Source organism: Crocuta crocuta, unplaced genomic scaffold (assembly GCF_008692635.1).
Source record: "Crocuta crocuta isolate KB4526 unplaced genomic scaffold, BGI_CrCroc_1.0 scaffold322, whole genome shotgun sequence".
NCBI lineage: Eukaryota > Metazoa > Chordata > Mammalia > Carnivora > Hyaenidae > Crocuta > Crocuta crocuta.
Window position 1 is genome coordinate 167,318 of NW_027532592.1, and position 14,855 is coordinate 182,172.

Consider the following 14,855-nt stretch of genomic DNA (forward strand, 5'->3'; position numbering starts at 1 on the left):
GCGGCAGCCTCCAGACCCGGGCGCCACACCAAACTATAAACGTCCCCAAAGTCACAGCCTCAGAACTGTCTCTGACCGGTGACTGTCCCTAGAGAAAAGTAAACGAGTAAGAAGCGTCCTTTGGGTATTTTGTATGCAAAGATGGCTCTCCCCCAAATCCCAGTTTTTCAGCTCAGGATTATATTTGTAATCAAAAGAACCACTTGGCGTGGGAGGGAGAACTTTGTACGAAGCCGCCCTCTGGTTTTTTACCCACTTGTAAATTGGGATCTACTTCTGTTTTCTACAAGCTCTGTTAAGTTATGTTTACAGTATTTTGTATCGCTGTTTACAAACTTTGCATGGACTCCTGCCACCGTGACAGAAGGAACCCTTCACGTCTGCAGAGCTTCGGTGGGTCACCTTGGGACACCTGCGACAATTTCCAGAGCTGCGGCGTCCGCACCCGGCACGCGAAGGGCGCTCGGGCGGCTCTGGTCACCACCACCTGCTTGAGGATGGTCTCTGAGGTCCGCGTGCGGTTCTGTTCGCCTTTGGGCACCGGGATGCCGAGGCCGAGGAGCTCACGCAGCCCGGGGGTTCGGGGCCCGGGTCTGTGGGAGGGGTCCCGCCGGGCAGGGGCCGGCACCCCGGACACCTGTCCCCCCGGGCGGGCCCGCACGTCCCTCGATGCCTCTGATTCCGCGGTTAGGATGGTTTTCATTCGTGACAGGCTTGCTAGGGACGGAGGGGTATTTTTGCACACACGTTGGGGGCCGCATCCTCGTTTTAGCACGGACTCCTCCCTGCACACGGCCTCGCCCACGGGGCGGGGGTAGCCTAAGCGTTCGCCTCGTGAGTGGCAGCAGGAGTTGACATTCAACTGCTTTTGAACTATTCAGGCCGACTTTTTATACTAGACCTTGAGCACTGGAGCCTGAAGCAACACTCTGCACAAAGGTCACAGTCTGTCCCCCGGCACTTTGAGAGCCGGCCCGCGCGCGTCACGGCTTCGTCGCAGCTTCGTCGCGGGAGTAGTTTGACCTCAGAGTAGAAAAGCCTAGTCTCCTTGACCTCTTGTTGAAAGATGTCTGTGTGTCTTCAGCTCCCTTTTCCTGTTCTCCCGTGTGTCTCTCTTGCGTAACGTCCTCTGAGAAGGAAACTGTCACCACAGATAAGTCCTCGTTAGCAAGGACTCTGTCTGCTCACATCTACTCCCTGTTTGACCCTTGGATGTAAGAGCCGAGTCACTACATGTCAGATTCAATCTTTCTGCCTTAAGAATGAATGTCCTCCATAGAATATTGGGTGAGCGTATAAATTATCCAAGGCAGTGACTTCAGCTTTATATATATTGTTAGTTTTAAAGTCACCTCCTTTTATTTAAACTCCTAGATTGGATTGTTTGCTATTGCTCTTTGTAAAGATACATATCTTTCAGTAAAGGACATTTTTAACTTTTCCATCAGCTGACTCTGATTCATTGTATCAACTTAAGCACACCCCGTCGGTGGGGAAAACGAACCTTGGGTTATAAGCTGTGACCTGAGGAAAATGAAGCCACTTAACCTAATTCATGCTGGTGACTGTTCTGTCTCTGGGGAGGAAGCCCCCACCGTGGTACTCTCCGTCCTCTGGGGGGCAGGGCACCAGTTTTAAGAGCTGTGACAGCAGGAAGGGGAGCGGCTGATCTTTGTGAGAAGTAGACTTGGTTCGGGCCCGAGAACAAGATTCAGAATATAACACCAAGTCCCTAACAGACGCCCTGGCTCACTCAGGGGACAGCCCTGTCACTGAAACCCAGGTTAGTGAGAAGCACTCGATGTGGTTTGCTTGGGAGTGTTTTTGAAAAATGTAGCGGATGACCATGTTTTCTAACCCATTCAGACATACGTGATCTAAGTGTGCGGCTCACTCCCAGCAGGGAGCGGCCGTCAGACAGACCCTTCCCAGCGGACAGCCCAGACCACCCCGTCCGTGCTTCCCCAGAACCCACAGCACACGAGATTTCATCGTCCTGTCTTCCTCTCCTCAGCATTTGGAGTTAAGAATAGCATAAAGGGTCCTCAGGGAGCCTAAGGCCCGCTGTCGGACTGGCAATCAGCAGATACAATTCCGGGCGTGCCAGTGCTCGCGATCTAAATTGTACTTGAGGTTGAAAAACGCCTTTCCTTTAGAAAATCTCATTTAAGTCCGTTCCTCTCTGCAATTCAGAATTGAGATTGGACTTCGTTAACTAGCCCTTAACCGGGGGCTCCCTGCCCTCGGAGGAAAAGAATTGTGTTCCCAGTTTCGCTCAGAAAGACCCAGTCGTGAAGATACATGTGATAGGACGGAGTCGCGTACTCTGTCATTGCCACCGAGTGAAACCCGTTGCTCACGGTGGGTTGTACCGAAGGAGAGTGTTAGAGGGTCAGAGGCGGCCAGTTTCTGCTCTTTGTTCTAAGCACCGTTGGGTAGGCTGGGAGGTTTTGTGTGCCCTAGAAGGGGGCGTCGGCTCTGGACCGTGGCCCGTGGCCTCGTAGGGGGCGGTGCTCTGGCCCCCGGCAGCGGGCAGGCGCCCTTCGCCAGCATTGGCACAGAGCAGGGAACCCTGGTGTGAGGCACTGACGGCACTGGGCACGAGGAACCGCACGACAGGCAGCTGCGGGCCTCCGTCCACGGCTTCCCTCCATCACTAAACGGGTAGAAACACCTTTCACTGCTTCAGGGCTCTAATCTGTGCATCCCCTCATGGCTCCGTTTCTGCAAGATCCTCCGTGACTTTGACACCCTTTCGGGTTCTGTCCGCAAGCCGGCCGTACTGCCGTTGTATCCTGTTTCCCCTTCAATGTGGTCTTGGGGTGTAGCTGGATTCTTAGACCCGCACTGTCTGTGCAGTCGACACACGTCTTCACTGTTTGAGAGGTGTTAGAGCTGTTAAAGAATCTTCATGAACCTGAAGATAATTTCTTGTGAAGTTGAATGCAAATGTACTGTCATTCATAGTGTTTATATAAAAACTACCAGGAATTTCACTTTTGCTACCTTGATACATAGCATTGGGCTATCATGTTAACAACATTGAAATACATCGATTTATTAAAAAAAATACTTTTATAAGAAATGTTTTATAGTGCTTTCTGACCTCCAGACGACGAGCTATTATGTGTTTGTCTTGGGGGAGGGTGGGAGCTTAACTTTTAAAATCTGGGGTGCCTGGGTGGCTCAGTCAGTGAAGGGTCCGACTTCGGCTCATGACACGATCTCACGGTTCATGAGTTCAAGCTCCACATCAGGTGAGCTCGACCCCCTCCCCCGCTGACTGTGGAGCCTGGGTGGGATTCTCTCTCTTACTCTCTACCCCTTGCTCACTTATGTTCTCTCTCAAAAAATCAAAAAACAAAAAACAAACGATCCCATCTGCTCTGCAGACGTGGCCAGCCATCCTGTGAGCAAGCTCCAGCATATCTACTCACATGCTCACATGATCGCTCTGGAGCCCAAGTCCAGGGCCCGATTCCTTAGCTGCCGAAAAGCACAACCACATCCCTCACAGACAGTGGGTGCCAGCCCTGGCTTCCGGGCCATGAAGGCAAGCTGAGAAGGGAAAGATGTCCTCTGCCGTCCACCCAGAGTGCGGAGGGGGAACCCACAGAGGAATGGCCCCCACTATGCACACATGCACGCACACACATGCACACGCACGTGGGGCATCAAGCAAGCAGAAGCCAGGGTGCTAGGACTCCGTGTTTCCTACAAACGCATTCTGCTCCTGTTTCACACCTCCAGCCCGACCCTTCCTCCTTCTCCCCTGGCCCCTTTGTACCTAGCCAAGTAGTATTTCCTTCCACTAACTCAAAAACTTCTCTTGATGTAAGTATCGTTAAATAAACAGTGGCGGTTTTGTGGTCAGTGCCTGCCCACAGTCTGCTAAGAAGGAATGATCTAGAACACATTTGTTCTCCCCTCAGGCACAGGCACAGGAATGGAAGAGAAACCCCACTCCAGTCTGAATGGGTTCCCAGTGGATTGTAACAAGTCACGGGGTGCCTGGGGGCAGGGGGACTCAATTAAGTGACCGACTCTTGTTTTGGCTCAGGTCGTGATCTCAGTCTGTGAGGTCGAGCCCCACGCCAGGCTCTGTGCTGACCATGTGGGGCCTGCTTGAAATTCTCTCCCTCTCTCTGTCCCTCCCCTGCTAGTGCTCCGTCCCAAAATAAATAAAAGATTATAGCAAGTTGGTCATAAGCTCTGATACGGTAAAGCAACTGGTCTTGCCTGAAGAAGAGAAGCCAAATATACTGAGAGACTCTAGTTTTTCCCCCCTTACTGTCTGCTCCTGAAGCTCTCATCACCCAGACACTGACCTTGTCCTAAGTTTGCAGAAGTATACGTTGATAAAGATTCGTGGCTTCGTGCTATACTTTCCAAGAGTCAAATTAGACACAGGCAGCCTACCTCTTTCCCTACAGGTTCTGAACCCAGAGAACTGCTGAGCACTGTCAAACTGGTGCCTTTGATCCATCCCCCAAAAAGAAAATCCTTCCAAAGATCACACCTTGACCCTCCGCTGGGAAGTGTGGATAGAGCCCTTCTTGTCAAGGCCAAGTTAGAAGGGCCTCCTCTCAACTTGGTCATGGAGATATTCATTTCCAGAGGCCAGACAGGCTCACCTCCTGATGAGGAGGGCTCCGTGGTCCCCATCAGGAATGTTCGGGACCAGGCTGTTGAGCGGAGTAGAGCCCTCTGCCTTGAGCTCCTCCCCGACGAAGCCAGACCCCTTGGGAGGGAGGGAGTTACGACCCATTCTGCTTGCTCTGCATGGGGAGAGGCGTGGGCGTTGGGCAGAGCTGCGAAGACTTAAGACAAGGGAAAGTTGTTCCGTGTACCTAGGAGCCTCTGTCTGTGTGGCTGCTGCTCATGCACCCAAGTGGGGACTGGGATTTGCAGATTACCCACCTGGAATAGGAGAGATGAAGGCACCCAGGGCTGCCAGACTCGGCCCTGATCCAAGACGGGACACCCAGGCCTCCCGCTTCCTCCCCCAGGATCCTCCATCAGGCACCACGGGGAGGCGCTGGCGTGGCCCCTGGCAGGTAGTTGACCATCCTTAGAACACCAGCCTCCCAGCATCCCCATAAATACAAAAAGTTGTCACCCTGAGTCAGGAAAGGCGGTGGATTTTGTTGCCATGACAACGGAGAAAAGGGATCCAGAGTCTTGTGCCCCTCCTGTGGGCTCCCCAGGGCAGCGCAGGGCACTTCGCCCGCAGGGCTTCATCCATCAACAGCCGGGCCGTGATTCCTGCTTTGCACAAAAACCACCGAGCAGCGATTCGCCCAAGACCACACAGGCGGCGTAGGAAACGCCCACATTTGAACCCAGCCCATCACAAGGCTTTGCTGCCGGGAGGACCCCTGGCCCACCCAGGACCTGCTGACTCAGATCCAGCATTGGGACAAGACCCCAGGGCGATTCCCATGCCCTACAGTCCGAGGAGCCCTGTCCTGTCCCTGGGGACCCTCTTCTGGGCGTTCCCAGCCCCTCTGCCCACAGAAGTGAGAACTGCTTAGAGGAGGTGACTGGCCATCTGTCGTCGGTCAGACGCATGAAAGTCTGCAGGACCTGACAGTGCGTCTCCACAGTTCATGGGGTGTGGTTCGATTTTCTGAATGTCTCCTGAGTGTGACCGAATCCATGTAAGTCACTCAAGGAGCATTCCAGGAAGCCTGAGCCTGCCCCAGCCACTCGCAGGAAGCCCGGGATCCACACTCTAGGATTCTGAGCTGTGGTTTGAGAGGCTGTCCACCTCCCTATGAGAGGCCACCAGCATGGCACCCAGCGCACGGCCAGCCCAGCCAGTGGGGTCCCCCCAGTCCCAGCTCCCGAGCCGCCCTCCCCCAGTCTGCACCCCCCACCTCACCCAGCGCCCTCTGGGCCCCCAGTCGGCCACAGGCAAGCGCCCCGAGAGCCTCCATGCCTTCAAATGTCTCCTGGCCCCTCGGCCTCACGTGAAACCCAGCTGTCCCCGGCAGGGGCCCCNCCTCCGTCCTCCAGACCCCCAGCTCCAGTGAGCTCGTGCTCCCCAGGGCTCCCCCTCCCCCCCAGCCCTGCCCTCTTCCATCCCCAGGGACGTCACCCACACGGGAGACCCATCCCGCACCCTGGCCCCGCGTGTCTCCCCGGGGCTCTGTTGCCACCGGGGTAGGAGCGTCCTGCCTGTCACAACACGTGGCATCTTTCCAGTCCGCCGACCAGCAGCGTTTCCCCGTCCAGTCTCTGCCGCGGCTAACGTCCCCACACACCCGCCCCCAGGGGCGGGCGGCCAGGCCGTGGCTGAGAACCGCCGTCAGGGCCCCCGTGCTCCCCTGCCTTTCCAGAACATTCCACTTCCGACGCGCCGGGTCCCCACGCTGAGCAATTCCGTGGGACGCCGGCTGGGTGCCCGGTGGTTGAACTCCGTGCTCACGTCGGGCGCCCCGCGAGAGCTTGGGGCTCCGCCCACTGCAGGTGTCCCGGTGACCCCAACTTCCGGCTGCCCTGGCTCCAAATCGGAGGTTCCCACCACCCCTTCCTGGAGTCCAGGGCACCTGCCAGACAGGCACACAGATGTCGGGGAAGCACATTTACCGGTTTATTAAGGGACGTGATGAAGGACACGATGAACAGCCAACGAAGAAATGCGTAAGGCGAGGTCCGGGAGGGCCCTGTCCCCGTGGGTCTGGGGTGCGTCACCGTCTCCCACGTGGACGTGTCCTCCCCTGGGAAGCTCCGCAAACCCCGTATCACTGGGATTGTTACGAGGATCCTTCAGGAGGCGAGATGGAGCATTGCCTCCATTTCTGTCTGGTTAAGGGGGGTTGGGGGGGTGGAAGGTGGAACTGGAAATTCCAAGCTTCTAGTCATGGCTTGGCCTTTCAGGTGACCAGCCCCCGTCCAGGAGCCGTCCAGGAGCACCCCCCCCTCCCCAGTCACCTCGGTAGAGCTAAGGGTGCCCCTAGGGCTCTTCCCACTAGGAATTTACCAGAGTTTCAGGACCCCTGAGTCAGGGGCGGGGGCAGAAAACAGCCTCCGTGTTTCCTATTGACTCACAACCTCCAGTTCGCCCACCTATGAGCTCATGGGAATCTGTTCCCGGAGTCACTGCCCCTTGTCACCACGGGAGGCGGCCTCTACCCTTTCGGAAGGGCAGCCCTTCCCGGTCACACTCTCCCGTCTGTCAGGCCCTGGCTCCAACCAGATGCCCACTCCGTCTCCCGACTCCTGTCTCCCTTTCTCCGCCGGTCGTTTCCCATCAGCAGGAAATACCTTCCGTGGTTTCTCAGCTAAAACGAGGAAGGAAAACACACCAGCCCCGCCTTGACCCCTCTCTACACCAGCGCGCACCTTCGGGACCCATTCACCCTTGTAAACGGCAACTTCGTTGTGAAATATATGTGCAGAAGGATATATAGGATGCGTGTGCACAGTTTAAAAGTAGTACAATGAGGGCGTCTGGGGGGCTCAGTCGGTTAAGCGTGCGACTCTTGATCTTGGCTCAGGTCATGAGCTCACAGTCGGTGAGTTCGAGCCCCGCTGCGCTGACAGTGCAGAGCCTGCTTGGGATTCTCTCTCTCTCTCTCTCTCTCTCTCTCAAATATATAAACTTAAAAAAATAATAAAAACTAGTAAATGAACACTTTCTATACCCACCACCCAGCTTAAAATATAGAACACACGGAGGACCTCAGATATGTTATTTGGCTTTATTACTTTAAATTATTATAGGGGTGCTTGGGTGGCTCAGTCAATTAAGTGTCTGGCTTGTGATTTCCAACTTGTGAAATCAGGTCATGATTTCACAGTTCGTGGGATGGAGCCCCACGATGGGCTCTGGGCTGACAGCGAGGAGCCTGCTTGAGCCTCTCCCCCCACTCTCTGCCTCTCCCCCACTCATTCTCTCTATTCCTCTCTCTCTCTCTCTCTCAAAATAAATGAATGAACTGAAAAAATGTAAATGTTATATAAATGAAATCACACTGTATATGTTCACCTGAGACGTTTTAAATTCCACATTCTATTTTTTTTTTTATTTTNGGCTTTATTACTTTAAATTATTATAGGGGTGCTTGGGTGGCTCAGTCAATTAAGTGTCTGGCTTGTGATTTCCAACTTGTGAAATCAGGTCATGATTTCACAGTTCGTGGGATGGAGCCCCATGATGGGCTCTGGGCTGACAGCGAGGAGCCTGCTTGAGCCTCTCCCCCCACTCTCTACCTCTCCCCCACTCATTCTCTCTATTCCTCTCTCTCTCTCTCTCAAAATAAATGAATGAACTGAAAAAATGCAAATGTTATATAAATGAAATCACACTGTATATGTTCACCTGAGACGTTTTAAATTCCACATTCTATTTTTTTTTTTATTTTTAATGTTTATTTTTGACAGAGAGACAGAGTGTGAGCGGGTGAGGGTCAGAGAGAGAGGGAGACACAGAATCCAAAGCAGGCTCCAGGCTCTGAGCTGTCAGCACAGAGCCCGACGAAGGGCCGGAACCCACAAACTGATATGATGACCTGAACTGAAGTCAGATGCTTAACCCCCTGGCCACCCAGGTGCCCCTCCATATTCTATTTTTTAATTCAGGCATATGAATGCGTGTAGCTACAGTTCATTTTCACTGCTGTCTAGTGTTCTGTCATAGAACTATGCCACAATTTTATTTATGGATCCTACTTTTAATGGACATTTGGGCCATTTCCAGTTTATTTCTATAATGAGCAATGCTTCTATGAATATTATAATGCATATCTCCTGCTGTGCATGTTAAGGTTTCTCTCAGAGCAAAATCACAAGGAATGTACCTCTTCAGCTTTATTAATACAGAAAAAAACAAGATATTTTTCTTCGTGCACTTTTATTAAATAAAATCCTTTCCAGCTCTCTCTCCACCTGCTAATCAAACAGTTCCACAGGCTAGCTATTTTCTTATAATGTCCTATAATGAAATTTCAGAGCCTGGCCTTCAAAAATGTTTTCTCGCTGCTAACTGAGGGAGTCACAGAGGCGAGAACCGCGTCCCACTCCCACAGCTCTGCCGGCGGGAAGGAGAACATTCAACAGCACAAACGTCGTGCAAAGAATCCACTTGGCTCAGCTGAGAACTTTTCAACAGAATGTCTTGTTCTAAGTAAGTCAAGTGGACGCGTGTGAACATTCACCACTATTTACAACTCTGGTTTGAGCCGCGGGGGCTTGTCCTACGCCTACACATTAGAAATGGTTGCCCCGCCCCGTGAGTATAACCACCAGGTGACTGACCTTTAAAGGACACCTGCGTTTATTAGCTGCCGTCTTCCCTGATAAATCACCGGCTTAATTACAACGTTGTAAATGGCATCTCCGTATTCTGAAAGGTTAGCGATACTTGAAAAAATGTCTCTTACAGATCGTGACCCTTTGATCCCACGTGCATTTTGGGAGACACCAAAGCCCCTGCTAGGTGTTATTGAACAGACCATCTGAAAGTAACATTCTCATGTCATCTCATCCGCAAAGGGTAATCAAAACTGTTTGCTGACCGTTTGGTAATTTGGTGAGCATCAACTGGTACCTAGCTGTGATTCTGATCTGCGTTTTCCTGATTACTGATAGGATTGAGGATCCTCAAGGTTTCTGGGCTACTTACGTTTCCTTTTCTGCGAAATGTCTCTCCTACCTTTTGTCTATTTCGCTATTAGTTTATATATCTTTTTCTTACTGATTTGTAGGAAATATCGCCATATTGTGCCTACTATTCTTTGACAGTTCTATGTACTGCAAATAATTCCTCCCAGCTTAAGACTTCTCTTTTCACTGTCTTTAGGGTGTGCTTGGATAAACAGAAGTTCATGGTAGTCAAAATATCACTATTTTTCTCTATGGTGAATTTTTTTTATCCTAACAAATTCATCTGTCCCCCTAAAACATAGAGATATTCTTCTGCATTTTTTTCTAAATATTTTCATGTTTGCCTTGTGCCTCTAAGTCTGTAAATCATCCAGGACTGATTGTATGCACATGTGAGGTACATAGAGATCCAGTCTAGTTTTTTCATAGAGGTAACTAGTCGCCCAAACTCAATACGCCAAGTAGCCTGTCCATTGCTCCTGATTTACAATTCCTATTTTCTGTTAATCAGGTTTCCAGGCATATATGAGTCTCTTTCTGGTCTCTCTCTAGTTCCACTGGTCTATTTACCATCTCCAGACTAATGATACACTATCTTAATTGCTAAGGCTTTATAATAAGTCTCAGTGTATGGTAAAGCAAGTCTCCCTAACTTCTTTAGGAGTGTTTTGGCTATTCTAGGCCTTTTTCCACACCAGTTTTTAGAATCTGCTTCACAAGTTACACACACACACACGTGCACGCGCACACACGCACAGCCTATTGAAATTGCATTGATAATTGCATTGACATATCAAGTTATAAAGAACCAACCTCTTAATGACATTGAGCCTTTATCCAAGAACATCATATATCATTCCCTGTACACTGATTTTTAATGACCTTCGATATAGGGTTTAGTTTTCACCATATAGGGCTTTCATATAGTTTGCTAGGGTTATGCCTCAGTTTCTTGTATGCCACCAGTTTTTTTCTGGTGTAAGTATCTTTTATTTCTTAATTATTTAAAAAATTTAGTGTTTAGTTTTGAGACAGAGAGAGATAGTGTGTGAACGGGGGAGGGACAGAGAGAGAGAGAGGGAGACACAGAACCCGAAGCAGGCTCCAGGCTCTGAGCTGTCAGCACAGAGCCCGACACACAGGGCTCCATCTCATGAACCACAAGATTATGACCTGAGCCAAAGTTGGATGCTTAACCAACGGAGCCACCCAGGTGCCCCTATTTCTTAATTATTTTTTTAATGTTTATTTATTTTTGAGAGAGCGCAGGTGGGGGGTAGGGGCAGAAACGGGGAGACAGAAGATCCGAAGTGGGCTCTGTGCTGAGAGGCTGACAGCAGCGAGCCTGATGTGGGCTCGAACTCACCAACTGGGAGATCAGGAGCTGAAGTCAGACTCTCAACCGACTGAGCCACCCAGGGCACCCCACTTTTTTTTTGGATTATTTTTTTTCTTTTCTTTTCTTTTTTCTTAAATAGTTTATTGTCAGGTTGGTTCCCAGTGTTCATCCCAATGAATGCCCTCCCCCATGCCCATCACCCCCCTTCCCCTCTTCCCCACCCCCATCAGCCCTCAGTTTGTTCTTAGCATTCAAGAGTCTCTCATGGTTTGCCTCCCTCCCTCTCCCCCACTATTTTTCCCCTTCTCCTCCCCCATGGTATTTTCACACCCACTGTTCCTCATATGTAAAACTGCAATTGACTTCTTTTCATTTTTAAAATAATTGATAGGTGTTTTTTTTAAGATTTTAAGTAATCTCTACACCCAGTGTGGAGCTGGAACTTAGAATCGTGAGATCAAGAGTGGCATCCTCTACCTACTGAGCCAGCCAGACGCCCCAAAAAAAGGAGGTGGGAAAACAAACTATGTTAAGCAGCCTGTGAAATACAGACAAGACTCCTAGGAGGGGTTAAATATAGCACAGAAGTTACGTCACCTGTGAGACAGGCACAGATAAAATAGGTGGAGCACCTGTGCGCTGACACAGATAAGATGGATGGAGAGCCCAAGGAGGCGCCCAGTCCTCACAAGGAACACGAAGATCCCAATATTCGTTATACGCCATGCCATGCGCTTGAACTCCAAAATCCCATGATGCAGCAAATCTACCTTGAGGCAGCCGAGGCACCGAAACTCCTAACTAAATATGCATAATGTACATGAGGCACTTGATATTCACGAGTTAAATTGGCCACTGTTTTACCTGGACTGGGGGGCGCCTGGGTGGCTCAGTTGGTTAAGCATCTGACTTGGGCTCAGGACATGATCTCACGTGGGTTCGTGGGTTCGAGCCCCGCATCGGGCTCTGTGCTGACAGCTCAGAGCCTGGAGCCTGTTTTGGATTCTGTGTCCCCCTCTCTCTCTCTGCCCCTCCCCTGCTCATGCTTGGTCTCTCTCCCTGCCTGTCTGTCTGTCTGTCTCTCTCTCTCTCAAAAATAAATAAACGTTAAAGAAAAAAAAGTTAAAATGTACCTGGCTTGATTTTGTTTTAATTTTTTTAATGTTTTATTTATTTCTGAGAGAGAGAGAGGCAGCGTGAGCAGGGGAGGGTCAGAGAGAGAAGGAGACACAGAATCTGAAACAGGTTCCAGGCTCTGAGCTATCAACACAGGGCCGGACACGGGGCTTAAACCCACGAACCGTGAGATCATGACCTGAGCCAAAGTCGGACGCTTAGCCGACTGAGCCACCCAGGCGCCCCTACCTAGCTTGATTTTAACCAGGTATGGTAGGACATACAGACAGAAAAGAGGGTTGTGCAGAAAGATTTTACACTCACAGATCCCCAGAAGCAGGCATGCCAGGCTGGTGGGGAAGAGCCAAGGGCTGTGGGAAGCAGAATAAACAAGGGAAAGCAGGAGCCTTTGTTGTGATTTTCCCAGAAAGAGACAGGCAAGGCGGACGGTCAGCAAGCTGAGCAGGCCCTGGGCTACAGAGAGGTCCCCGTTTTCTGAAACCTTCCCTGGGCTGATGTGGGGCAGGAGGAGGGTGCCCGGACCACAGGATCCTGATGGAAGGCTAGCTCACCCTGATGGGGCAGCACCTGTACATCTGCAAGACCCAAAGATGTCAGAGTGCCAGAAAATACAGAAAACAGGGGCGTCTGGGGGGCTCGGTCGGTTAAGCATCCAACTTCAGCTCAGGTCATGATCTCCTCATTCCTGAGCTTGAGCCCCGCGTCGGACTCTTGTGCTGACAGCTCAGAGCCTGGAGCCTGCTTCAGATTCTGTGTCTCCTTCTCTCTCTCTGCCCCTCCCCTGCTCACCCTCTGTCTCTCTCCCCCTCAAAAATAAACATTAAAAAAATTAGAAAAAAGAAAAGCAAATACAGAAAATCAGCAACAGGGTTAGCAGGGCTACCCACTGCTGGCACCACTCAGGCTCTAGCATGCCAGGCACCCTCCCCAGCTGATGAGTGAGCTACGGACAGACAGACTCCTCCTGCCTCCCCTCGACAGAGCGAACATCCCTCTCAAACATCTTAGTCTCCTGAGCTCCCTGGGTGTCCTAAGCTGTGGTCCTCACAGACTCCTCTGAGAGCTCATATGACAGAGGGAGAGACGATGGGATTCTCCGTGAAGCCCGTGGAGCATAAGCCTCAAGGCCCTTCACCCCCAGGTCCCTAGGGTCCAGGTGGGAAACCGAATCCAGATTGCTTCCACAATGAAGGTTGCGGAACCCCGGGTTCAGGCGGCTGGTCCTTCCTCCCGCCTGGGCCCTGCCTGCGCATGTTACTCCGTGCCTGGAGGCTGTAGGTTCACACCGTGGCATCTGGGCATCTCAGTGTGGGTCGCGAGCTCTGCTCCATGGCCTGGATGGCCGGCTTGGAGGCCACCGGCGCGTCGAGGTGGTGCCCTTCCTCTCCCGCTGCTGACTTGCTGAAGGGCATTTCAGAGCAAGACCCAGCCTGGAGTCTGTAGTCCATGACCGCTGATGCCTTGGTTGTAAGGCCTGCAGTTTACACAAGGTGAAAGGCAGTAGGGGTCTCGAATGAGAAAAGGACTTAGCGCAAATTACTGGAGTCTTGGAGATTCTGTTCTTTCATTTCTTTGGGTGTTTTGGTTTTGTTTTAAGTTTATTTTGAGAGAGAGAGAGAGAGAGACAGTGTGACTTGAGGAAGGGCAAAGAGACAGAGAGAACCCCAAGCAGGCTCCGCACTGTCAACACAGAGCCTGATGTGGGGCTCGAACTCATGAGCCATGAGATCAAGACTGAGCTGAAATCAAGAGTCAGATGCTTAATTCCTCGAGCCGCCCAAGTGCCCCAGTTCTTTGGTTTTTTAAGATCTCTTTAGGCCGTTTGCCAGGAGTGCTTAGGTGGGAATGCTTAGTGCTTTCGTGGTGAGGAAGCCCGCGTGCCGGTGCAGCCGGAGAAGACAGCCACCATGCTGGACACGCTCACTTCCCCTCCCTGCTCCGTGGAGCCCTGTCTCGGGGCAGACCCGCACTCACCTCTGCAGACTCTGGCACGGCCGTGGGGAAGGGCAGCCTGGCAGGGGTGGGGCTGGGAGAGAGCGGAGGTGGCTCGTAGTGATGCCCTGAGGCTTTCCCTCACAGCTCCTACCTGCCCCTCCACTGCGGGCTCCCCAGATCGGGGGCCTAAGAAGCATNTTTTTTTAATGTTTTATTTATTTCTGAGAGAGAGAGAGGCAGCGTGAGCAGGGGAGGGTCAGAGAGAGAAGGAGACACAGAATCTGAAACAGGTTCCAGGCTCTGAGCTATCAACACAGGGCCGGACACGGGGCTTAAACCCACGAACCGTGAGATCATGACCTGAGCCAAAGTCGGACGCTTAGCCGACTGAGCCACCCAGGCGCCCCTACCTAGCTTGATTTTAACCAGGTATGGTAGGACATACAGACAGAAAAGAGGGTTGTGCAGAAAGATTTTACACTCACAGATCCCCAGAAGCAGGCATGCCAGGCTGGTGGGGAAGAGCCAAGGGCTGTGGGAAGCAGAATAAACAAGGGAAAGCAGGAGCCTTTGTTGTGATTTTCCCAGAAAGAGACAGGCAAGGCGGACGGTCAGCAAGCTGAGCAGGCCCTGGGCTACAGAGAGGTCCCCGTTTTCTGAAACCTTCCCTGGGCTGATGTGGGGCAGGAGGAGGGTGCCCGGACCACAGGATCCTGATGGAAGGCTAGCTCACCCTGATGGGGCAGCACCTGTACATCTGCAAGACCCAAAGATGTCAGAGTGCCAGAAAATACAGAAAACAGGGGCGTCTGGGGGGCTCGGTCGGTTAAGCATC